At 36.4% G+C, this 26300-nt stretch overlaps 1 protein-coding gene and 1 long non-coding RNA gene across 3 annotated transcripts in view; both read right to left on the bottom strand.

Annotated features, from left to right (window-relative positions):
• The window catches only part of ZCCHC7 (zinc finger CCHC-type containing 7), a 214872-nt gene that overhangs the window by 105748 nt on the left and 82824 nt on the right, over positions 1 to 26300 (bottom strand). The window lies entirely within an intron of this gene.
• LOC118979784 (uncharacterized) lies at positions 8673 to 9264 on the bottom strand. Its single transcript, XR_005064993.1, has 2 exons — positions 8814 to 9264; positions 8673 to 8728 (listed from the first exon to the last, which is right to left on the bottom strand). It is a non-coding gene; the product is annotated as an uncharacterized LOC118979784 (long non-coding RNA).

Genomic DNA, 26300 nt, shown 5'->3' with positions numbered 1-26300 from the left:
CCCAGAGCTTGTAATTCTAAGAGACCAAGAAATAGCCAACCTATCAGATGCACAGTTCAAAACACTGGTGATCAGGATGCTCACAGAACTGGTTGATTTTAGTCACAAATTAGAGGAACATATGAAGGCTAAACTAATTGAAATGAAGGGAAATGCACAGGAAACCAATAGTGATGGAAAGGAAACTGGGTCTCAAATCAAGGGAATGGACCAGAAGGAAGAAAAAATGACCAAACAGAAAAGAATGAAGAAATAAGAATTCAAAAAATTGAGGAGAGGCTTAGGAACCTCCAGGACATCTTTAAACGTTCAAACATCCGAATTATAGGGGTACCAGAAGGAAAAGAGGAACAGCAACAAGTGGAAAACGTATCTGAACAAATAATAAAGGAGAACTTCCCCAATCTGGCAAAGGAAATAGACTTCCAGGAAATCTAGGAAGCTCAGAGTCCCAAAGAAGGTGGACCCAAGGAGGAACACACCAAGGCATGTCATAATTACATTAGCCAAGATTAAAATGAAGGAGAGAATTCTAGAAGTAGCAAGAGATAAGGAGACAGTCACCTACAAAGGACTTCCCATCAGACTGCCAGCTGATTTCTCAAAAGAGATCTTACAGGCAAGAAAGGGCTGGAAAGAAGTATTCCAAGTCATGAAATCCAAAGACAAACATCCAAGACTGCTCTATCCAGCAAAGCTTTCATTTAGAATGGAAGGGCAGATAAAGTGCTTCTCAGATAAGGTCAAATTCAAGGAGTTCATCATCACCAAGCCCTTATTATATGAGATGTTAAAGGGACTTATCTAAGAAAAATACAAAATATGAACAGTGAAAAGACAGCAAACTCACAGTTATTAACAACCACACCTAAAACAAAAGCAAACGAAGAGGACAGCTAGATCAGGAGTGGAACCATAGAAATGGAGATCACATGGAGGGTTAGCAACAGGGAAGTGGGAGGAGGAAAAGGGGGAAGAAGGTACAGAGAATAAGTAGCATAGACAGTGGGGAGAAAATAGACAGGGGAGAGGGCAAGAATAGCATGGGATATACAGAATCTAAAGAACTTGTGACACATGGACATAAACAAAAGGGGGGGAATAGTGGGGGAGGGGTGTACAGGGTGGAGGGGAATGAAGGGAGGAAATAGGACAACTGTAATGGCATAATCAATAAAATATGCCCTGGCTGGTGTAGCTCAGTGGATTGAGCATGGGCCTGTGAAGCAAAGGATCGCGGTTCGATTCCCAGTCAGGGCGCATGCCTGGGTTGCAAGCCAGTTCCCCATGGGGGACACATGAGAGGCAACCACACATCAATATTTCTCTCCCTCTCTCCTTCCCTTCCCCTCTTTCTGAAAATAAATAAATAAAATATTTAAAAACATAAAATATATTAAAAAACAGTTAATAGTAAGCATAAAAACAAATTCAAAAGACATAAATATAAGAAAACAGACTGTAATAAATGTGTAACAAAATAACTATTAACACAATACACTGCTGTTTTCAGAAATGTGACTATAAAACACAAAGATAAAGGACTCTGAGTATTATATTCTAGAATAGCAGAAAGTGGAAAGATGCTAAGTGTGAATAACCAGTTGGATACACGGCCTACAACACTGAGATTATCTCCTTCACTAGCTGATGAAGACTGCAGTACTGGTCCCTCAAGCCTCTCCAGGACTTCGGCCAAATGCCTTGGGGTAGCTGAAACATCCCCAAAGGTATTATTACACAGCTATCTAAACTCAGGTCTGATCAGTTTAAACAATGAATACTTGACCATCACTATTTCAGGAAGGTCTCAACAACAAGGGTGAGAAAATACAGAGAGACAGCTGTGCTACCTCCTCAACCACAAAAATTATGTAGTTTTTAAAAAGTTGGAAAAAAGTTTCAGTCTTCATTAATCAATTTAGTTTTGAATTCGATTTTTAAAAAACACTATGCATAATTTTTAGAAAGATGTTTAATAAAAGATAAATATACGAAACTAAGTAACAAATATGTATCAGGGAAAAAAGCATAAAGGAAACTAGATCCTCAAAACAATATCAACACAATTAAAACATATCTAGAAATAAATATGTAATATGCCAACCAACATTAAGAAAAGCATAAAGTTTCCTGAAGAACATGAAGGAACACCTATGTAAACAATTCATTATGTTATCCTAAATCTCCTAAATTGCTCAACAAAAGAAACATTTGCCACCAAATTAGTATATATAAGTAGTAAAATTTCAATTAAAACCCCAATGATTTTATGAGTAGTGTAACACAAGTCTAGAATAATTTGAATATGAATAATAAAGAGGACATGACCCACCAGATCCTAAAATATACCATAAAGTTGCAGTAAACACAACTATGCAATTAAAAGAAAAACAAATAAGACAAATCAATGAAAACAATCTAGACTGAGGCCCTAATAGCTATAAAAGCTTAGTGAATTAACTCACTCATTCAATAAATATTTATAGAACACGGTCCTTGGCTCTGGGGATACAGCAATGGCGGTGGGGGGTAGGGAGGAAGCCTGTCCTCATATTGCTTACATGCTAATGGAAAAAAAAACAAAAAAAATTAAGTATAAAACTCAAAACACATTTTTTAAATAAAAGAAACAGAAGTTGCTACCATCCTAACACTCAGAAATAACCACTGTTGATATATGATGGTTTTTATCCTGCATATTCATTAAATAACACTCCCCTCATTAACTCCTCACTAAAAACCCTACAAAACCTGAGATTCTGCTCCAAGTCCTTTTAACCCATTCAATATATTATAAACATTTTCCCATTCTATTGAGTATTCTTCTGCTAGAACTTAATTTGTAATTGTTGAATAAAATTTTATTGTTTGGATATGCTTTTGGATAACTATTGTTGATTATTGTTATTATTTAGGTTGTTTGCATAAAGAAGTTTCAAACCATTAATCAATGCAATATTAAATTACAAGTTCCTACTTCTTCATTCATAATAACTGGACAATCATCAAAGTCGGTTTAAGTATGCATGAATATTTTATAGTGTGAATACTGCCTTTTCTGTTTTTTGAAATAAGTTTTATAATTTACACAAAATAAAATTCACAATTTACATTTCAAAACACTTTAAGAATCAATTGTAAATTCCTGTACTACCGACCACAATTAAGATACAGAACATTGCCATGCTCCCTCATAAATTCTTCATAACAAGTCCCTTCCATTCACACTCTAGCAATCAAGGATCTGATTTTTGTCACTAGTTTTGCCTTTGATAGAATAACATAAGAATAGAGTAATTCTCTCTTAACAGAGTAATACAGCCCATTGTATCTCACTTCCATTACTTAGCATAAAGTTTTGGAGACTCTTCCACATTGTGGACTGTATCAGTAATTTGTTCCTTTGAACAGATATACCACAAATTGCTTACCTATCACCAAGTAATGGGTATTTAGGTTATTTCAAGTTTTTGTCTATTATGAATACAGCCACTGAGAATATTTAAATACAAGTCATTTTGGGGACATGTATTCATCTCTCTTGGTTAAATACCTGGGAGTAGAAATGCTATGTCAGATGGCATGGTACATATTTAAGTCCTGTCAAGACAGGAGTCTTTCAAACTCTTCCAAATAAGGATGTATCAATACAATTTTTCTTTCTGACCAGTGGTGTATGTGAGTTCTCATTATTTCACATTCTCAGTATACATGTGTTCGGAACTGCCAATCTTCACACAGCTTATTTTAGTGCATGGTAGTATTATCTTGTAGTTTTAAGTTTCATTTTCCTAATAACTAATGATTTTTCTCTTTTAATGAACATATTTATCATCTGTATATCTTCATTAGTAGATATCATAAATCTTTTGATCATTTTTATTTGGGCTGTCTACTTTCTTATTATTGAGTTGTAAGAGTTTATTACATATTCTGGATACTTGTTCTTTGCAAGTATTTCCTCCGAGCCTGTGGGCTTGCATTTTCAGCTTTATATTTATACCTATTTTTTCATTCAAATATATATATGAAGAAAGAAATATATATGAATATACCTATGTCATTTCAGTACTTTACAGTATCTTTTGAAAAGTATTTTAAACTCTGATGCAGTACAGTTTTTCTATTTTTAAAATAGATCGTGCTTCATGCTTATTTTTTGTTGTTGTTTTTTTAATATTATTTATTTATTTATCTTTAGAGGGGAAGGCAAGGAGAGAAGGAGAAAAATGTCAATGTATGGTTGCCTCTTGTGAGTCCCCTGACGGGAACCTGTCCGCAACCCAGGCATGTGCCCTGACTGGGAATCGAACCACGACCGTGTGGTTTGCAGGCCCGTGCTCAATCCACTGAGCTACACCAGCCAGGGCCTTCATGCTTATTTTTAAAGTATTTGTTGAACCTAGGTTTACTCAGATTGCCTCCTGTTTTCTTTTGGACCTCTCATAGACTTAGTTCTTACACTTAAATCTATGATATATGAGTTAACTGATATGTCATATAAGAATCACAGTTCATTTTTGGCATGTAGAAAGCCAACTAGCAGAGCATCAGTTTTTTGAAAAGCCTATCCTTCCCCTAATGAAACGTCTGGTACCTTTATGTGGTCTGTTTCCAGACTCTGTTCTGTCTGATCTGTCTACATGTCTATCTCTACACAACACTGTACTGCCTTGATCACTAGGGCCTCTGCATTTCTACATACATTTTAAAATCAATTTAGAAAACTTCACCTAAAACAAAAAGTCTCTTGTGATTTTGACTGATATTGAATGGAATCTATACACAAATCTGTGAAGAACTGACACTTTAAAAATAGTGAATTTTCTGACCTTGAACATGGTGCAGCACGCCATTTATTTACACCTTAATTTTTCTCTTCACTGCTTTATGGTTTTCAGTGTAAAGGCTTTATACATTTTTGTTACAATTATCACTATGTATTTCACATTTTTTGATTCACTATGGTAAATGCCATTTTTTAAAATTTCAAGTTCTAGTATATGCCTGTTGCTAGTATATATATATAATACAATTATTTCCTGCAAGTTTGCTAAGTTTATTAGTTCCAGTAACTATTTTACGGATTCCTTATGACCTTCTAAGTAAATTCTCATGTACCCTGCAATCAGAGACAATTCTTTCCAATCTGAATGCCTTTAGTTTCTTTTTCTTGCTTATGGCACAACTTCCTGTACAATGTTGAACAGAACTGCTGAGAAGAGACAATCCTCTCTTGTTCCTAATCGTGGAGTGAAAGCATTCAGTTGTAGGTATTTTTTTAAAATGCCCTCTATGGGACTGAGAAAGCTCCCCTTTTATTCCTAGTAGGCCAATTAAAAAAAAATCTGATCATCATGAATGGATGTTCAATTTTGTAAAATGCTTTATCTGCATTTACTGTGATGATCGTATGATTTTTCACATTAGTCTGTTAATATACTGAATAACACTGATTAATTTTCACATGTTAAATCAACCTTATGATCATAAAATAAATCTCACTTGGTCATGACATATTAAGCATTTTATATATTACAGAATTCATTTCCTAATATTTTGCTAAGGATTTTTGTGTCTATGTGCATGAAGGATATTATGTCTTGTCTAGTTTTTGTGTCGTGGTAATGCAAGCCTTATAAAATGAGTTGGGAAGCATGACCTCATCTTCTATATTTTGGAAGGACTTGTGCAGAATTGGTATTATTTCTTTAAAGTCTGGTATCATCTACCATCTGAAGACCACCTGAACCTGCAGATTTCTCTGTGGGAAGGTTTTTAACTTGGTGATTACAAATTCAACTTCTGTAACAAGATTATTCAGGTGATCTGTTTCTTAACTAAACTTAGCCTGTGTTTTTCAAGAAATTTGTTCTTTTCATCTAAGTTGTTGAATTTTATTGATTAAGATCCTTCATAACACCCGCTGAGCCTTTTAACATCTGCAGGACCTGTGTGAAGTCCCTTCCTCCCTAACTGATAATGGTGCTTTACGTCATCTCTTCTGTTTCCCTCCCTCCGCTCCGCTTAGTCTGCCTAGATGTTTTTCAGTTTTATTGGCATTTGTGAAAAGGATTCACTTTCGATCTCACAAATTTTCTTTATGGTGTTTCTACTTTCTAGTTGTTTAACTTGGCGTTTAATTTACTTTTCTTTTTTTCTTGTTTAAGATGCAAGCTTAGATCACTGAACTGTAATCTTTCTTTCCACAATTAGTATATAATGCTATAAATTTCCATCGTATGATTACAAGTGATGACGTCAGAAAGTAGAGGAGTAGAAAACTGCATAAGTTCACACCTCCACAAAAGCAACAAAGGAGCTGACAAAACTGTCAGAATTAACTTTTTCAAAACTATAGAATCAAATACAAAAACTAACAACCACCAGGGGAATACTTAATGGAAAAAACTAAAGGCTGAATTTTGAGAGTTTTGAAGTTATTTAAATTTAACAAGATATCATTCTCTACTCTCCAGCTCAATGACTACACCTTGCAAGACAACATCCCATATTCCTTTTTTTTTAAAATCCTCACCTGAGGATAAGTTTACTGATTGTAGAGAGAGAAGAACATGGGTGGTGAGAGAGAGAAATGTCGATGTGAGAAACATTGATTAGTTGCTTCCCATACATGCCAACTGAGGATCAAACCCACAAACTAGGTATGTGTCCTGACCAGGAATTGAACCCACAACCTTTTTGGTATACAGGATGAGGCTCCAACCAACTGAGCCACTGGCCAGGGCAACCGCGCACATTCTTGATTTAGATTACAAGTACCAGAGGGAGCAATGTAAACTTTTTCTTAAATAATTGCAGTGTTTTGTCCTGAGCTGTCTGGTGGCTTGCCTTTATTTCACCTAACCCAGAACTTTCCCGTGTCTGAAGTGGTGAGGAATGTGTACGTGCTGGGAGTAGCGAGAAGGTGCTTGTAAAAATATTTAAAAGAAAATGTAGTAGTTGCTGCCATGCTGGGCAAAGGATAATAGTTGGGGAAAATAATATACAAATCAAAAAGGCTAGGGAATTAGATGTTGTGGGGGATGAGAGCTTTGAAAAGTCCTGCATATTCCAGGGAATCTGGAAAGCCACACATATGCCCAGTGCTAAGCACACGCCCAGAAAGATCTACGTACGAAGACCCTAAGCTCTCACCTCTGTCTGACCTTCATGCCCACACAAGTAGGAAGTGAAGGCGAAAGAAGAGCTATAAATTGCCTGGTGGAAGGTTAAAGGCACGCACAACATACACAATGAGACCATCTGCAAAGACTAGAAAAGGTAGGGTTTACTGGTGGTGGTGGAGATAACAGGAGTTTTCCAGGTATTTAAGAAGATACCTGTCAATCACTAGTTGACAACTATGTTAACAGGGCAGAAAATTTAGTGGCCACATATGACAATGTATATAGACTTGAAATATTACTTCACAAAAGCCACCGAACAAGCAACAACTACAACAAGCAGCAACAATAAATCCTGGTGAGGAGAAAAAACTGAATTTCAAAGTTGCCATGTCAAATGTCCAGTTTCCAATAAAAAGATTATGACGCATGCAAAGATACAAGAATGTATGGTCCATATGCAGGGAAAAAAATTAATGGAATCAGAGCATTCAGCTATAATGGCTGGAGACCTTTTAATATTCCACTTTCAGTAACGGGAAGAATGAATAGATGCAAGGCCAATAAGGACATAGAGCACTTGAACCCTAAGAACCAACAGGAGCTCACACCCTAAATGTAGGACATTTTATCCAATGACAGCGAAAACACAAAAACCTCAAGTGCACATGAACTAGTCTCCAGAACAGACCCACAGGCTATGTGTTAGGCCACAAAACACATTTCAATAAAGTTTAAAAGACTGACACATACAAGGTATCTTCAATCAAAATGGAAACCAGAAATCAAAGACAAAAGAAAATCTAAAAAAATATCAACATTAGTGGAAATTAAATAATATACTTTTAAACAACCAACAGACCGAAACAAAAATCAGTAAGGAATTTTAGAAAATACTTTGAAGAGAATAGAAACAAAAAAGCAACATACCAAAACTCATGACAGGCAACAAAAGCAGGGCTGAGAGGAAAATCAATAGCTGTAAATGCTTTGCATGACCCTCCAGTTAGTCTTTCTCCAGCCTCAGATAATTTCCTCCCCACACATGCACAGGTGAATACTCAGCAAAAAATTCATCCTTCTGTAACTACGCTCAAAGGTTGTTATAGTAGATGAATTTGGGGATAACTGGCATCTTAATAACAGGGCCTTTGATCCAGAAATTAGGTATGCTTCTCTATTATTTCACATCTCAGCTGATTTTTATAATATTTTTCATAGATTCCATAACTTTCCTCTTAAGTTTATTCTGAGATTCTATTTATTTGTTTTGCTGTTAAAAATGTTATATATTTTGAAGAAAGATGTTCACATCTGATTCACTTTTGAATCCTTCACAGATAGTACAATGACTTACACTGAGCAAACTCATCATATTTGTTAATGAGTACATGAATGACTGAGTCATACTTATATTTTACACTAATTTCTAAACTTGTAGTTTATAATAAACCAAAAATTTTTTAAAAACCCACTAAGATCATTTATGGGAGTCATGTTTCACTATCCATTTCCTTTCCCATTTATTCTCACTTTTTCTTGAGTTAACTCTCTGTTCCACTCTTACTCATGTTAATCTAGTTATTTATTATCATGATCTATATTCACATTTCTTGCTTTTCTTGAGTTTACTTTCTCTGTTCTACTTTCATTCATGCTAAACAAGTTACTTATTATCATGACCTCTATTCACAGAAACCACATTTTAATATTTTTAATTAAGAACTACGTGCTCACCAATGACTCACTTCAAATTTAGTTTCCATGTTCTCTGTAGAATTCAATATTACCTAACCTTGCCTTAAAGTTGTCCATACTTTGTCTACTTTATCCTTTCCTGTGTATGTATGCTTTGCTATTTTCTTTCGGTATCCTAATGGTTTTCCTGAGCCATTCCTTATTCACATATTTGATCATGATGATCTCATTCATCATCACAACTGCCACACTACACAGGATTTTGCTGTGCAATCTCATTCTTGTTCTCTCCCTCTCTATTTTAACTACCACCATCCTTACTCAGGTCCTTAAATCTCTAGTACTATAATTATTTCCTTATCTCAGGTTCCCGCACTCTATTTTGCACGCCACTGGGTTAATCACGTTGTCACCATTTTTAAAGTATATTTTATTGATTATACTACCACAGTTCTCTCATTTGTTTCTTCTCCCATTTATTCCCCCCTCCACCTGGTACCCCCATTTCCTCCAGCATTCACCCCCTTAGTTCATGTCCATGGGTCATACATGTAAATTCTTTGGCTTCTCCATTTCCTAAACTATTTTTAACCTCCCTGTGTCTATTTTGTGCCTACCAATTATGCTTCTTATTCCCTGTACCTTTTCTCCCAGTCATCCCCTTCCCTCTCCCTGCTAATAACCCTCCACTCAGTCTCCACTTCTGTGATTCTGTTCCTGTTCCAGTTGTTTTTGTTTTTGTTCTTTTAGGTTCCGTTGTTGATAGTTGTGAATTTGTTGTTATTTTATTGTTCATAGTTTTGATCATCTTCTTTTTCTTAGGTAAGTTCCTTTAATGTTTCATATAATAAGGGCTTGGTAATGATGAACTCCTTTAATTTGACCTTATCTGGGAAGCACTTTATCTGCCTTTCCATTCTAAATAATAGCTTTTCTGGATAGAGCAATCTTGGATGTAGGTCCTTGCCTTTCATGACTTTGAATACTTCTTTCCAGCCCCTTCTTGCCTGCAATATGTCTTGTGAGAAATCAGCTGACAGTCTTATGGGAAATACTTTGTAGGTAACTGTCTCCTTTTCTCTTGCTGCTTTTAAGATTCTCTCTTTAAGCTTGGGTAATTTTTTAAAATTTTTATTTATTTGTCTTTAGAGGGGAAGGGAAGGAGAGAGGGAGAGAAATATCAATGTTTGGTTTCCTCTCGTGTGTCTCCTGCAGGGAACTGGCCTGCAACACAGGCATGTACCCTGACTGGGAATCGAACCGCAATCCTCTGGTTCTCAGGCCCACACTCAATCCACTGAGCTACACCAGCCAGGTAAACTTGGGTAATTTAATTATGATATGTCTTGGTGTGCTCCTCTTTGGGTCCAGTGTTTTGGAGACTTTTTTGGGCCATCTTGCCACATGTCCCATCTGCCCCAACCGTCCATCTCCACCCCTACTACCAGTCTGGATGAATGTTTCTTCTTTAACTACTTGATTGTCGGACTTCCCTACAGTTTGATTTTCTGGCAGGTCTGGTTGTTTTTTGTTTTTAAATTGGTTGTTTCCTTCTTCTGGTTGTGCAAGGAGTCAAAGTGTTATCTACCTATGCCTCCATCTTGGCCAGAACTCACAGTGTCAACATTTTACTAGGCTCATTCAAAAAGACTTAACAGCTTTGCAAGGCTTAGAACACTATTTTTCAAACTGTTCCACAGGGAAACAAAGGTTCCACTGATATGCCTTTATGGCTACTTTACTGGGACTTGGCAGGCAAGTCTCCATGTTCTTCAAACTGAGTCAATCAATGCAACTCTGCTTTAATCTCTTCAATACATTGGAGGTTTTTAGTAACATTCTGCTTAAAGAGATGGCTCCATTACTTGTGTAGGGAGAAAAGCTTGGAAAAGTTTCAGAGAAAAAATTTCAACTCGTTCAACTTGCATTCACAGTGTTCACAAAACCATACCCAGAGTTCCTTATTTTCCCAACTTTTTTACCCTACCTTAAAATCAAATTTCAACTTAATTTAGATTTCTCTCCTTAATGTTCTCAATACAAAACAATGTTTATTTCCACATCATAGTTTCACTTCCTTTCGCCTCCCAACAGTACACTTCACTCTATCTATATGAAGTCTGTAACCCAAATACTCCTTACCCTTCAAGGTCCAGCACAAATGCTAGCTGTAAAATTGTAATTTTCCCCTTCTTCAAACTCCCATACTATTTAGTAATTCACACTGGACTCAAGGATGTGATACACTTCCCAAAAGATGATCAATCATCTATCCAGAACATAAGTTCCTTAAAAATATGTGATCACATTATAAACCCTACAGTTTCTGAAGCACTCAGCCTAGCTTGTACTCTGATCGACAGGTTCCTAACTGGTCTCACAGATTACTTTTACATATAATGATTTCATTGTATTATATACTCCTTACTTAGGAATTCAACATTATTTAAAAGTGTCTACCACATCACCTGCCATCTAGTAATCTATCTTTTCCTTCCTCACTAACACAGCCTCATTTCCACTGCCCCAATGATCCCAATGGCCTTTACTGTCTGTAGGTTCTTTCCACTCTTAAACCTTCCTCTCCCAAAGTATACCCTTGACTTCCTTCATGTCTATTCAAATGCTGTCTAGTCTTTAGAGAACACTTTTCAAGTCATATTTCTTAAAAAAATATAGAAAAACAAAAAACCCTTAATGGACAATTTCTGTCATGTTGACTTTCCCCAAACTTGACTTTTTTAGGCTCATATAATCTGAAAATTTACCAGATTATGTCTTAAATGTCCTGTAACCATTTCAGATTTATTAACATTGCCTACCCAATTACCTTAGGGCTACGGAGCGTTCCCCTCTAACAGTATTTCCTTTTATATCCTTTAGGAAAAATAACAACCATAAAATAACTGGTCTTCAAAGAGTGCTCTGAAATACAGAGGCTGAATGGTCAGGTATAGTTTCATAAAAATTAAGTCCTAAATAATGCTTTAAAACAAGAATTAGCCAAGAATGAGTGCACAGTCTGGGAAAGACAACTGGATATAGTAGAAGTTAAGATTGGTGAGTACCTAGTCTAGGAGTCAGCAAGCTTTTTTTTGTCAAGTGCCAGATAAATATCTTGAGCTCTGTGTGCTGTACAGCCTCTGTTAGAACTACTCCACTACGCCACAAAATCAAACATAGACAATATGTACATAAACGAGTGTGACTGTGTTCCAATAAAACTTTCTTCACAAAAACAGGTTTGGACAATGCGCCATAGTTTGCCAATCTCTGGCCTAAGCTAGAGTCGTCTTTGTTTTCTGTTTGGTTTTTGTTTTTTAAGAAGTACCTTTATGGTATGGGGGGAAATAGTAATAAAAAAATACAATAAAAAAAAAGAAGTGCCTTTTTCTAAGTCAAACTTTAAGCAGAGTCCCAATCTGTAAAACAAGCAAACAAAAACACCAGAGTTTTTGGTGGCTTTGCAGATATGGTGGGAAAGGGGGACACAGAGTACCGAGAGGTACACCCTACTGTCCCCTATCTAATACCCACACTTCCTCCCTCTATAACTCTGTACAATGCAATTTGGTTGTGTTTAAGCCCCTCATTTCTACAGGTGAAAAAGACAGACTCCGACAGGGGGAAAGAATTTGTGTATAATCACAAAGGAAGCTATAGCTAGTGCTAAAATTAAAATCTAGATTTTGATTCCTGACTGTATACCCTAACCATGAAAGCATGGCAGTTAACACAAGGAGTAGGATACCAGTAAAGTGGTAAAGCACGTTATTATAATTTGTCACTTCTGATAGGGCCTTATTATTCTGATTGGATCTGAGTGTTTAAATTCACAGTGATTTCTTTTTTGCCCGGTCAAAACTCTTTAAACTTAGATCCACTTGTTACCTATCATGAACAGACAGAAACAAAATTACAGAATTTTAAAGGAAGTATAATAGTAACTGGCTTATGATCCTTCCTATGAAATTATGATCTGCAATTCAATGGCCTTAAAATTTGTTCCTTTTCCATGATTTTTATGCGTCATTGCTATGCTGCAATGCCAAAATATATCAGAAAAAAAGTAGAAGAGGGTTAAGTCTGAAGAATTAATGACTTGCTTTAGATCAGAATTTTCAAAGTGCACATCAAAGAAATAACTGTTGAGAGCCCATAGGCAGAGATTTTCCAAATAGAATATTCATTCAAAATCATCACTGAATGCAAAAACATGCATATTTAGAAACATGCATATTTAGAAAAATGACATTTTCATATCCACAGGATTACTGTTGACTCTAAAATATAACCCTGACAATTTCTTACATTTTTCTCTTTGTTACATTTAAATGTCTTTAGAATGCAGCCATCTTTACGGAAGAAAGCTAGTTGGGAGATAGTGCTAAAAATTTTTTAAAAACAATAATTGAGAAAAAATTAGATATAATACAAACACAATATTACCACCACTCTGAAATATTTCAGTGTATATTATTATAACAGTGATTACAAAGTCTTCTTTTTTTTACTTAAGCATAAGAACACACTATTTATATTCTAAGTATCCATTTTTAACTAATTAAATTTTGTAAAAAATGAGTTTCACAATGTGCCCAAGTACTGTAGCTCCTGTCTTTATATTACCATGATGTACAGTTACAGGCTTAATTAAAAGTGTTTGAATTCCTAAAAATTTACATATTTTTAAAAAAATGATTGAGATAGGGTAAATGAGGAAACTCAAGTAATAATTGTGAAATACACAAGTTTATAGCATGCACTGCTTGATACTCTGAAAATGGTTTTAGATAGTACAAATGATTTTCAAAAATTTATCTCATATGTAAGAAATATACTTAATTCTTTTCACACCTGCAAATATTGTTTTTAAGAATCATAAATAAGATCATTTTGTAAGAAAATTATTTCAATATTAAGAAAAGCATTCATCTTTATTTTCATAGTAGGATTATCTCTGTTCATAAGAAATAACTTATAGAATTTCTATCAGTTTGTCTCCCAAAGTCACTGTAAGATGGATACACCAATAGCAAATAAAGAATAAAGAAAGCCTGCTAGGAATATTGTTGGAAATTTCAAATAAATAGTAATAGTTAAGTATAAAATTAAGACAGAAAATTAAATGTAAAATTTATTTTTTAGTACTTTCCCTCAGTTTTTAGTCAATATGACTAATTGATATTAATCAGTAATTTAAAATTATTTTTGTTAGAAATTACCCCAACCTACAGAGCCAAAACTATTTAAAAGGCCCCCTTTAAATTAAAGAGGTTTTTTTTTGTAAGTTAACATAAATTCAATTGTATACCGTAATTATAACTATACAGAATTCTTTTGACATTTCTAAAGAAAAAATAAAAAAATTCATGTCAAAACAATGCTGTGGGCTATAAATACATTGTTGTCCCTATAAGATAAAATACATCTCCTAACTATTTAGAGCAGATATAATTGCAAAGGAGTAAAATACTATTTTACAGTAATATACTGAATTTCTCTCAGGTGCAAGAAACACTGGTTTCCTTTCATAGTCACAAATATTTTTTTGTGGCTCAGAAATATGATCAACATATAAGCAAATCATGTATTATCTAAGAGACAAGAAAATTATAGAAAATGCTGTATGTACTTGTTAGTAAAGAAATAAGAGTTATATTATCCAGAGCAAAAGAGCAGTTTAGGATGTCAGGAACAGTTTAAAGCCTCTATGATCAAGTAATACTCTGTGAGTCACTACTTTGCTACTTGTGGGGGAGTGTAGCAAAAGGATTATTGCTAATCCTTTAACTGTGAATAATGATTTATTGAACAATTCCTACATAAATTCCAACTGTGACCACAAAATCACATTCTCACAGGCCAAGATATGTTCCTCTCACTTACAAAAATAAATGTTTAAAAAATATATACATACATATGTACACTCATGTGAGCAATTAAATCAAATTACAAGTTGATTTATATGTGTTTAGTAAAGTTTCTGTGCATTTACTGATTTTATTTTTATCCTAATCTTAGACAAGTCCAAGTGTGGTCTTCTCACTTAGTAGGTATTCATTAAGAGAGGTCACAGATTTGAAAATACTTTCTCAAATAGCTGAGTTTCAATCAGAGAAATAAAAAAGCAAGATACTAGAATGAGGTTAAGTGCATCTTTTGTCAGTAACGCATGTTGCTCCCTCTGGCCTCATAAACAAGCTGCTCCGCTCTGAATACAGCAGACCTTCAATTTAAATTTATGGAAAGACTAAAGCAGGAGAGCCTGCACTCAAACAATTTTAATAACCTATTAAGTTGCGACTTCAGATTCATTTTATAACCATGCTCCTCAGGGAGCTATGCTATCTGGATAAAGATAAAATTTTTTTCCTTTAAAGATAAATAGCATCATTAATCTGCAACATTTCTTTTCTATTATCTTTCGAAATGAGGAGTTATTTTGTTCTGATCTTGAGGTAATTAGCCTTCATTCACTGGCTTGAAAATGCCTGTGTTCTGAAAATTAAAAATGTGTCATTAAGTGGAATTTACCATAATGTCATTTATCTTTATATAGTTCATCAGTGACAGCAATGGGCCTGGGAATCCACCAGCTTTTACCAAGGAAGCATTAAAACAAATTGAAAAACAGAATAATCCCAGGCACTCTTTAACACAGTCAAAGCCATTTGGGTAATTAAATAGTGGTATTTAAAGTTTTAATTTAGATTTTTCCCTCTGTTCATCAGTAGTCAAATGAGATGTTCATATTCATAACTGTGTGTAATAAAAGGTTTCATAAAGTAAGCAGAATATCAATGTTATTGAAATTTAATATAACATAGGGAGAGCTTTAATCTACAAAATAAAGTTTTTATTTTCCTGCACCATATTTTCTAAGATTATATCAGAAATAAACTCTTTCTTGAACTGCCTAGGTTGCGATAATAACTTAAAAAAATCTTTGATGATTCAACCCCCAAGTATACACCAAAGAGTACATGACATGAAATTCAGCTTCATTATTTCTAATGTTGGAGAAGATCTTCACCACCTCAAATTTGTTTTCACCACCTACATCCCTCTCGCAATCACTGTATACAATTATCAGCCATAATTATGAAAGCAAATGTTGGCTTGAAAAGCTAACCCCAGAAGTTAAAATAAGAATCTTCGGGTGGTAGGGGAACATAGAGGCATTCTACTACCAGATAATCGATTTCATTCATATATCGATCAGGGAAATGGCACATGACTTAGAAATACAGCTCACAAATTACATCCTCTTAGTTAGGGTGAAAATACTTTGAACAGACTTAGACTGGATCAGCATAATGAAACCAGCAGAAAGGCTAAACTGTCCAACAATAATTGATATGTATAGATATTTCAAAATGCACAGCTCATTCAACATAACAAAACACTATTTCCTTTTCAAAACATCTAAACAGAGGATGTTCTTTGAAAATGTGTTCTTAACACAGGAACAACCTGACAACATAAAGATTAACTTAATGCAGCATTGCTCACTACTAGGTAATTCATCTTCTGAACTTTGTGTATCAAATTGTTCATGAGTATTTCGGGTTGATTTTTTTTTAATTATTTAATTCTTGTTCAAGTACAGTTTTCTGTCTTGTATTCCCAGCCCTCGGGTTGATTTTTATATCAGACTACAGGATAATCTAAGTTTAGAGATTTGCCACTTTGATATGCAAATGGAGGTTTCAAATGTCTTTGGGAGGGTTAAAAATAATAAATGATTCTTTATAAAATATTTATTGACATAATTTTGTTGGCTGCTGGATTCTAACAGATACACACACACAAATACTACTGAGCAATTCTCATACCAAATATTGGTTAAAGACCTAAAAACTTTAAAAGTACTTTTATGGAAAAATGTCGCTCATCTCCAAATCTCACCAGGCTTTTTGATACTACTGATTTAGACTACACTGGGTCAGAAAAGCATTAAGTCTGAAGACAGTGTTACTAAATAAATGTATGATTGTATCATACACTTCTTTAAAAGGATAAATAAATCAGAAGATTCTGAATTCAGAAAGTTTAGAAACAATCAGGTTTCCAATAGGGAAAGAAAAAGATATCCCAGGAGGTGAAAACTTAGCATATCTGTACAAATGGTCAACAACAGCACAGCTGAGACTGAAATCTATGCATCCAGCCTATCTTCATACCATCCTGCCTTGCAGATCAATGATCCAAAATATTCTATCTAAAATATTTATTCAGTCTCTAGACATGTATAGTCACCAGATAAACATTTCCAACAATAAAAAAAAACAGTCTTAATTGGACAGTTTGTTGAAACTCTCCAGACAATATTATAATCCTTTCATCAATAAAGTAACAAAAAGTTTTCTTTGCTTTGAACAACCCACTTCCAAAATTTTAACTAGTATTTCTTAATATATTTACTCATAATTTCTAAGCATTTCTTTCCATATCCACCGCACATACATTTTTCGTTGTATTTTTATTTTACTTTATTTATCTTTAGAGATAGGGGAAGGGAGGGAGAGAGAAAGGGAGAGAAACATCGACTGGTTGCCTCTTGTAAACACCCAGATTGGGGACTGAACCTGTAACCTTGGCATGTGCCCTGACTATGAATCAAAGTGGCAAGCTTTCGGTTTGCAGGATGATGGTCAACCCACTGAGCCACACCAGTCAGGGCATATTTTGCTATTTCAACCAAAAGAGTTGCTTACTTCCCTCAAACAAGGAAAAGGCATTAGCCAGGCTGAGCAGTAATAACATTTATCTTCACAATGGCATAGAGGCAGGATCCTCTGTGGTTTAATTAAAGTTATCACACATTTTGAAACTAATTTTTGGTCAAATACAAATTCAAAAAAAGTTAAATCAAATAAACAATTTGTGGTTACCCTCATTATTCTTCTTTGCACTAAGTGTTAATAAACCAATTTCATTTTTAAAAAATCAGAGCAAAAGTTAGTAAGTACTTGGATTATTGTTTAAAATTGTTAAAAAAAACTGAAAGTAATGAATATCCAAGAATTCAATAAACTCTGAAATACCACTCTATATATTCTATAGAATATCATATAGCTATTAGAAAGAAAAGTTAAGCTCTGTATTGATGAACTAAGGAATGTTACTGGTATACAGTAAAAGTGAAAAACATTATGTCTCAGAAAAGTATGTAAAAACAATGACCCAAACTACTAGATGTGTGTGTGTTTAATTGATCATTGTGACTTCTGGTTAGGATGGTGGCATAGGTAAACACGTTTTGCCTCCTTGCACAATCACATTAAAATTACAACTAAGTTGTAGAACAACCCATCACTCAGAACCATCAGAAATCAAACAAAATGAATGTCTAGCAACTACAGAAGTAAAGAAACCACACCTGTCCACTCTGGTAGAAGGGGTGGAGACGTGGAATTGGCTGCTCTCACATCCACTTGTACTGGATATATTCAGGAGATGTATTTAGGGCGTAAGGAGTCCTAGCACCAAAACCAGCCCCCCAGCCCAGAGGTACAGTGACAGGGAAAAAAACCCATAATTTCTGGCTTCGAAAATCAGGATTGAGTCAGTGTAAGAAACTTCTGGAGTCCCAACCAGTTTCTTTTAAAGAACCCACACATGGACTTATGCAGACTCCCTCTGAACTCCAGCACTGGGGCAGCAGCTTGAAAGGCACCAGTGGCACACAGGGAGGAACTAAAGTGACTGGCATCAAGGCGAGAGCTGGGGGACACCTTTCTCCTAGACAGAAAGGCAGGCAGAGGCTACTGTCCCTATTCTGACCCCAACCCCAACAGAGCCAGAGAGCCAGCAGGCTGGTGTCATATCTGAGATTCCAACAACCTGGCTAACACTGTTTGCCCCACCCCGGAGATCCCAGAGACTCCACCTCACCCAAATTACAGACCCACCCAAGCTGTTAACAGTGACTTTTCCATATGAATGGCTGGTCTTGGATCATGCTTCACAACTTCCTAAATGCTCTCAAGCAAGCAACAGCTGGCTTCAGTGAGCTCTAAGCCCCTGCACCACTTGCTAGGTGGCCTAAGGCCTAGCATTAGCAGCAGCCAGCCTAGATTCACAGCTCAGGAATCTTCAGGCCCAGCACAAGTAGCAACCATCTCAGATTGCTTTACAACTCAGGCAGGGTGGTCCTGCGAAGAACACAGGTGGGGTGTAACCTTGGTCTGCACCACCTGCATAATCCAGAGAATGCACACTCAGTGGACAGCTACAGACCATGTTGGAGCACTACCACCCTACCCTTGCAGAGCTGATCCTCCACAGAAGGCAGAGGTTGGTGGTCAGTGATCTGCCAACAGCCACCAAGGCTCAACTACAAGAGGAGGGTGTACTCAGCCAACACAAAGGGCACACCTCAAGTACCGAGCTTGGGTAACAGGGGAGACTGCCACTGGACCCTACAGGACACCTATGGCATTAGAGAACACTACCAAGACACGAAGTCAAAGCAGCTCTACCTAATACTAGAAACAAACACAGGGAGGCTGCCAAAATGAAAAGACAAAGAAACATGGCCCAAATGAAAGAACAGATCAAAACTTCAAAAAACAACTAAACAAAATGAAGATAAACAATCTATCAGATGCAGAGGTCAAATGGTTAAAAGGATGCTCAAGGAACTTAGGAAGGACCTCAACATCATAAAAAAGATACAGTCAGAAACAAAGAATTCACTAATTGAAATAAAGAACAATTTACAGGGAAACAACAGTAGAGTAGATGAACCCAAGAATCAAATCACTAATTTGAAACACAAAGAACCAAAAACAACCAATCAGAACAGCAAGAAGAAAAAAGAATTGAAAAAAATGAGGATAATGTAAGCAGCCTCTGGGACAACTTCAAGCGTTCCAACATTTGCATCACTGGAGTGCCCAACGGAGAAGCAGCACAGAGAGTCCCAAACAGGATGGATGCAAAGAAGTCTACTCCAAGAAACATCATAATTAAAATGCCAAAGATTAAAGACAAAGAGAGAATATTAAAAGCAGCAAGCGAAAAGCAGTTAGTTACCTGCAGGGAAAGTCCCATAAGACTGTCAGCTGATTTCTCAAAAGAAACATTGCAGGCTAGAAAGGACTGGCAAGAAATAGTCAAAGTCATGAAAAGCAGGGACCTAAAGCCAAGACTGCTTGCTCTACCCAGCAAAGGTATCATTTAGAATCAAAGAGCAGATAAAAAGCTTCTGAGACATAAATAAATAAATAAATAAATAAATAAATAAATAAATAAATAAATAAAAACAAAACCTAAAGGAGTTCATCATCACCAAACCATTATTATATGAAATGTTAAAGGGACTTATTTAAGCAAAAGAAGCAGTTCAAAACTATGAACAATAAAAATGGCAATACATACATATCTGTCAACAATTGAATCTAGAAAAAAGCAAAGAACAGAGACAGAATCATGGATACAGAGAATGTTTTGATGGTTGCCAGATGGGAGGAGCTTGCAGGGAAATGACTGAAGAGGTGAGGGGATTAAGAGGTACAAATAGGTAGTCAGAGAATAGTCATGGGGATGTAAAGTACAGTGTAGGAAATGGAGTAGTCTAAGAACTTACACACATGATCCATGGATATGAACAATGGTGTGGGGATTGCCTGAGGGCGTGGGGAGTGCTGGGTAGAAAGGGACAAAGGGAGAAAAATTGGGGCAACTGTAATAGCATAATCAATAAAATGTAATTAAAAATGTTCTTCATAGAGCATGGAGAAAGGAATACAAAATATAGAAGCAGTTAACACTGGTATAGTGTTAGAGCAAAAATACAGAAACTCTTTAACACCATGTTGAGGGACAAGGTAGTACAGAGTGAAAATTATTAACATTTTCTTTACTGATCAATAGGGGAAAGTGATTCCTCCAGTAAGGTGACCTAATCTATTCTGTTAGATGGGGACCCTGATGAAAGACTGAGCTGCTTTAAGCCAACAGCAAGGCCACAGAGTTCCTCTGGTGGCAGGAATATTTCCTACATGTTGCTAATCTTCATTTCATTACAATGATACCAACAGAGAGAACTACAGAAAACATAGGAAAGCCATAACGAACTGTGAGTACAGGACTTCGAGGATGTGTGTGTGTGTGTGTGAGACAGGCTATGAGACACACAGACTAATAAATGGAGTAACTTTCAAACATTCTTTTAGTTACAAAACTATCTTAAAGAAAGTTAAATGAGAAAAGAGATGAAACCCTAGAGCTGAGAGGCTCTGGTCAAAGACAAACAGACTCCTGCTAACTAGAGTCCCACCTGTCCAAGTAAATCCTTTGGAGGCTGCAAAGAACTCTTTGAAAACCAGTGGACTAGAGTATAGGGAACATGAGAGTGAACTAAGAAATAAAAAAAGGTAGGTTAGGAAGTATATTATAAATTGCCTGAAATACTGGTTTTAAGAGCTATATTTTAGTGGATATTATAGATACACTGCAAGTCAAGTGTCAAAGCAGAGGAGGGAAATAAAGAATGTAATAATGTACAGAATAAATGAATAAACTAATATACCTAGCTCATTCTTAGGCTCCCCTCTTCAAAACTCCTGGTGTTTTCTATGTTTTCTTTCTGATTTATCCTATGAAAAAGATCTACGATATAAGACTCTACGATACAGGGACAGTATGAGGAAAAAATATACAGTTTATAGGAAAGACACATTTTAACATCATAAATACTAAATGTTTATCGATATGGTTATTTCTACTTGATAAAGCATAGCCTATTTCACTGAGTATCTTAACGGCTTCAAATGCAGACTTTTAGGTGTCATTCTACATGTCAAGTGGCAACCAGTAGTCACCCCATCTGTCAGTTTGACAAGGACTCTCTCAGCACTCAGGGATAAAGTTCACATATAAAACACCCTCCCTGACAAAAAAGAAGCCAGGGAGAGGAGGTCCAGCCACTAGAGGGAAGACAGGCTGGCAGGAAAGGACTGGAAATTGGCCAAAAGAAACCAGAGAGCCAGGAAAGGGTAAAAGAAAGCAGACTCATTCTGTAAAGCAAACAAACAACAACAAAAAAAAACCCAAAACCAAACACTGCCACCAACACACATGCACACACACACAAGGGATACTTATACAGTACAGGGTTAAACAGGCAAATAGAAAAGAACTAGCCTTGGTGGATAAAAGCCATAGCCAACTCAGAAAACCTTCTGACTTCAAGTATTACTACCTGCCTAAGTAATCAGCCCACTTCAGGAAAAACATGTCCATTCCAGTCCCTTCTTTCCTGAAGCTATTCCTTCCTAACCACTCTGCACACTTCTACAGAGTTCTAAATGGTGTTTGTTATATGCCCATTAGTTTCCTTTATAAACACAATTGTCTCGCCCATTCCATCTGATATATCCAATGATGCATTCAAACGAGTATTTGTTGAGTGTCTAGCAAGGTACTCTTCTAGGCCCCAGGGAATAAAGTAATGAACCAAAAGGTTTCTGTTTTAGCAGGTAGGGTAAGACAATTAAATACATACATATATGCATATTATATATATGGTGGGAATATAATCTATCAGAGAAAATAAAATAGGGAAAGAAGATAGAGCATGATAAGGTGAAGAGCAGATGATATTTTATATAACAAAGAAATCCTTTCTGGCAAGATGACATTTGAGCAGATATATCTAAAAGAAGTCTGTTGGTGGGAATGCAGATTGGTGCAGCCACTGTGGAAAGCAGTATGGAGTTACACCAAAAAATTAAAAGTTAAAAAAATTAAAAAAATTAAAAGTTAAAAATTAAAAATTAAAATTACTGTCTTATAATCCAGAAATTTCACTTCTGAGAAGTCATCTGAAGAAACCAGAAACACTAATTTGAAGAAATTATGCACCCCTATGTTCACTGCAGCATTACTTACAATAGCCAAGATTTGGAAGCAGCCCAGGTGTCCATCAGTAGATGAGTGGATAAAACAGTGATGGTACATTTAAATTATGGAATACTCCTCAGCCACAAAAAAAGAAAATTTTACCCTTTGTAGCTGTATGGATAGACCTGGAGAATATTATGCTAAGAGAAATAAGCCAATCAGAGAAAGATGAGTACCATATGATTTTACTCATATGTGAAATCCAATGAATAAACTGAACTAAGAAGGAAAATAGATATTCAGAGAAAGTAGGATAGTTATGGGGGGATTTCCCCAAACAGCACAGGTGTTTGGGGGAATCAAGTGAAAAAGAAAAAAAGAGAAAGAACTCATAGACATGGACAAAAGTGTGGTGATTGTGAGGGGGACGGAAATGAGTAGAAGTGAAAAGAGGGTACTGGGGGATAAATGGTAACAGAAAAAATACAGTAATATAAAAAATAAATTAAAAAATTAAAGAAGTGAGGGGGGGGGCACCCATGCAAATATTGAGGATAAATCATAGTCAGGAGAGGGCATATTAAGTGCAAAAACCCTAAGGCAGGAATGTGCCAGACATTGTCAAGAAACAGTAGTGTGGCTGAAAAAAGAGTAATGAGAGCTGAAGGTCCAAGATGGCAGGGGAATGAGTGGAAGCTACACTAATCTCCTCCCAGAACCAATCTGGAATTACAACTCAACTGTGGAGAAATCATCTGGAATAAATAACAGAACAATAGTGGGGGAGAAGCCTAATAACATCAGACAGACAGAAGAAACAGCTTCAGCACAAAGTAATGGTAGGGAGTATGGAAGAGACCAAGAAAGCTAGTGGGGCTCCTATGGGCAGCAGCTGAGCTGCCAGAAGAATATTTCAGCGGCTGGGGGGATTCCCCCTGAGAAGTGTAGGGTCTAAACCCCAAGCTGGGTTCCCCAGCATACAGCACCAGAGTCCAAAAAGTACATGGATAACATCCAGGTGCAAAAAGCAGCAGGGTTTCTCTCTGCCAGAGATGGATGGCTGGATACACAGAAAGCCGTTTAAAGAGCCAATGCATAAATTTTCGTATGCAGCCACTTACCCTGGGCTTCGGCAAAGGGAGTGGGGCAGAGTGGACTAGAGACACCTGAGGAGAGACTGGGAACATGGCTTTGGGAAGAGAACTGAGAGAAGCCACCAGATGCCTGTGCTGAGTCATCCCCCATGCTACAGGAGCCATCTTGCTCAGGCAGACCACACCCTCCAAGTGGTATCATCTTGAGAGAAAGCAATAGCCCCACTGCCAGGAGGTACTCCGTCCCACTCCATGGAGTTTGAGCCTGATTGCTGAGTGCAGAGTGACTAGACTAACAACTGAAGGAATCAGCCATAGACAGTAGATCCCTCGTAAGTCTCTAAGAGGTTGCCTAAGGCCAGCCCAGGACACTATCTGACATCACCAGAGGTGGATCCATAAAAAACAACAGTGGTAAATACTAGACGCTACCAAGACAAAATCCACCATGGTCTTCTCCATGATTTGCGGTATTTTCTTTCTTGCATAGTTTTTTTAACCATTCATTTCTTGTCCTTCAAATGTGTGCATATTAGGTCACTAGATTTTATATTATAGTTGATTTCAGTTCTCATATTTTGCTCCTCCCTTCTTTTAACCCATTTTACCTTTCCTCTTATTATTTTCATTTCAAACTATTTTTCTCTTGCTACACCTTGTTTCCATCCCACATTCTTACTCTTTCTCCCCTGTCCAGCATCTCAAAACCAATGTTCTTGTCAATGTGTCTCTCACATTCTTTTTCCTGCTCTTAAAACAGCCACATTCTCTCTCCACCTTTATCAATCTTTGCTCGTTGATTGTGGATACGGTAGTTGTTGCTTTTTTTTTCAGCTTTATTTCTAGATTTTCACTATTTTTGTATTTCAAATCTCAAATTTTACTGTTATCCTCTCCTACTCCACTCTGCCTTCATTCTGCCCATTCTTTTTTGGAGTCTCAAATTTTAATTTTTCCCTGTCTTAGCCTGGGTTTTTTCTTTTCTTTTTTTCTTTCATCCTGCCCTTTTTTACTAAAAATTTAATTTTTCCCTTAGCCTGGCTTTTGTTCCTCACTATTAGTATTCCCTCTCCCTCTATCATCTTCAAAATCAATTCTCTTTCCTCTAGACTTCTCTTAAGCTCTTCTTTCTTTCTCCCCTATTATTCCCATCCCACCTATGTTAATCTTAGCTCATTTGTTGTCAATAGTGCTGTGGTGGATCTTTTCCCCCAGTGTGGTTACTATTATTTTTATTATGTATTTACTTTTGTTCTCTCTCACTTTTCATAAAATTTCTGTTTAAATATAATACTATATGCTTCCCTTCTCTTATTCCAGTCTAGCTCTTTCATTCCTTTTTATTTACAATATAAATTCTACTTTCTCTCTTCGCATTGTTCCAATTCCCCAGTTTTATTAGTGCGGAGCCTCTTTCCTCTCAAAATCAACTTTCTTTCAGTTAGTCATCTCATATTTGCTTCTCCTTTCTTATAATAGTCTTTATATCTTTACATCCTTATTAATACTCATTCATTTGTTGTTGATAGTGAAATTGTGGGTGGGTGTTATTTTTGTGAGTGTGGGTTTATTTCCTGGGCTTTGTGGTTTTCTTCTGGTAGCACCTGCATAACGGCATATAAGACATGGTGGGTGGAGTGACCCTCAGTCAGCCAGCTGGAGGGAAGGACCCACCCAAGAATGACCCAACAACAACAAAAACCCAATTACATCGACAGAGCCAACATAAACAGCATAAAGGGAATCCCAAGAGCATCACGTTCAGGAGACAAGGAGAATGTGCCACTGAATCCCACAGGTCTCCTACAATAGAAGTCCATACCACAAAGGCAGGGAGTCAAAGCAGATCAATTTAAGAAGCAGAAACAAACAAGAAGAGTCTCCCTTAAAATGGGGAGACAAAGTAACAACTCCCAAGCGAAATGAAAGGAGAAATCCCCCAAAAGAGTGCTAAATGAAAAAGAGACAAGTACACTATCACACACTGAGCTCAAAACAATGGTTATAGGGAAGCTCAGTGAGAATTACAAAGAACTACAGGAAGCTACAAGGAACTTACTACAAACTACACCAGCATGAAAAAGGACAGAGAAACTATCAAAAAGAGCCAGGAGGAAATGAAGAACACAATTTCTGAATTGAAGAACACAGTACAAGGAATTAAAAGCAGTCTAAATGACATAGAAGATCGAATCTGAGACCTGGAAGGCAAAGTAGAAAAAACTTCCCAGACAGAGTAAGAAAAGAAAAAAGACTCAAAAAGAATGAAGAGGGGTTAAAGGGGCTGCAGGACAACATGAAACATAATAATATCTGTATATTAGGGATACCAGAAGAAGAGGAGCAAAGGACAGAAAACCTGTTTGAAAAAGTAATGCCAGAAAACTCCCTTAATCTGATGAGAAAAAAAATCTCATGCCAGTCCAGGAAGCACAAAGGGTCCCAATCAAGATGAACCCAACGAGGCCCACTCCAAGACACATCATAATTAAAATGGTAAAACTCAAAGACAGAGAGAGAATCT

The sequence above is a fragment of the Sturnira hondurensis genome, unplaced genomic scaffold (assembly GCF_014824575.4).
Source record: "Sturnira hondurensis isolate 20B ecotype Veracruz unplaced genomic scaffold, ASM1482457v3 Scaffold0022566, whole genome shotgun sequence".
In the NCBI taxonomy this organism is placed as follows: domain Eukaryota; kingdom Metazoa; phylum Chordata; class Mammalia; order Chiroptera; family Phyllostomidae; genus Sturnira; species Sturnira hondurensis.
This window is presented reverse-complemented; position numbering and strand designations above follow the sequence as displayed.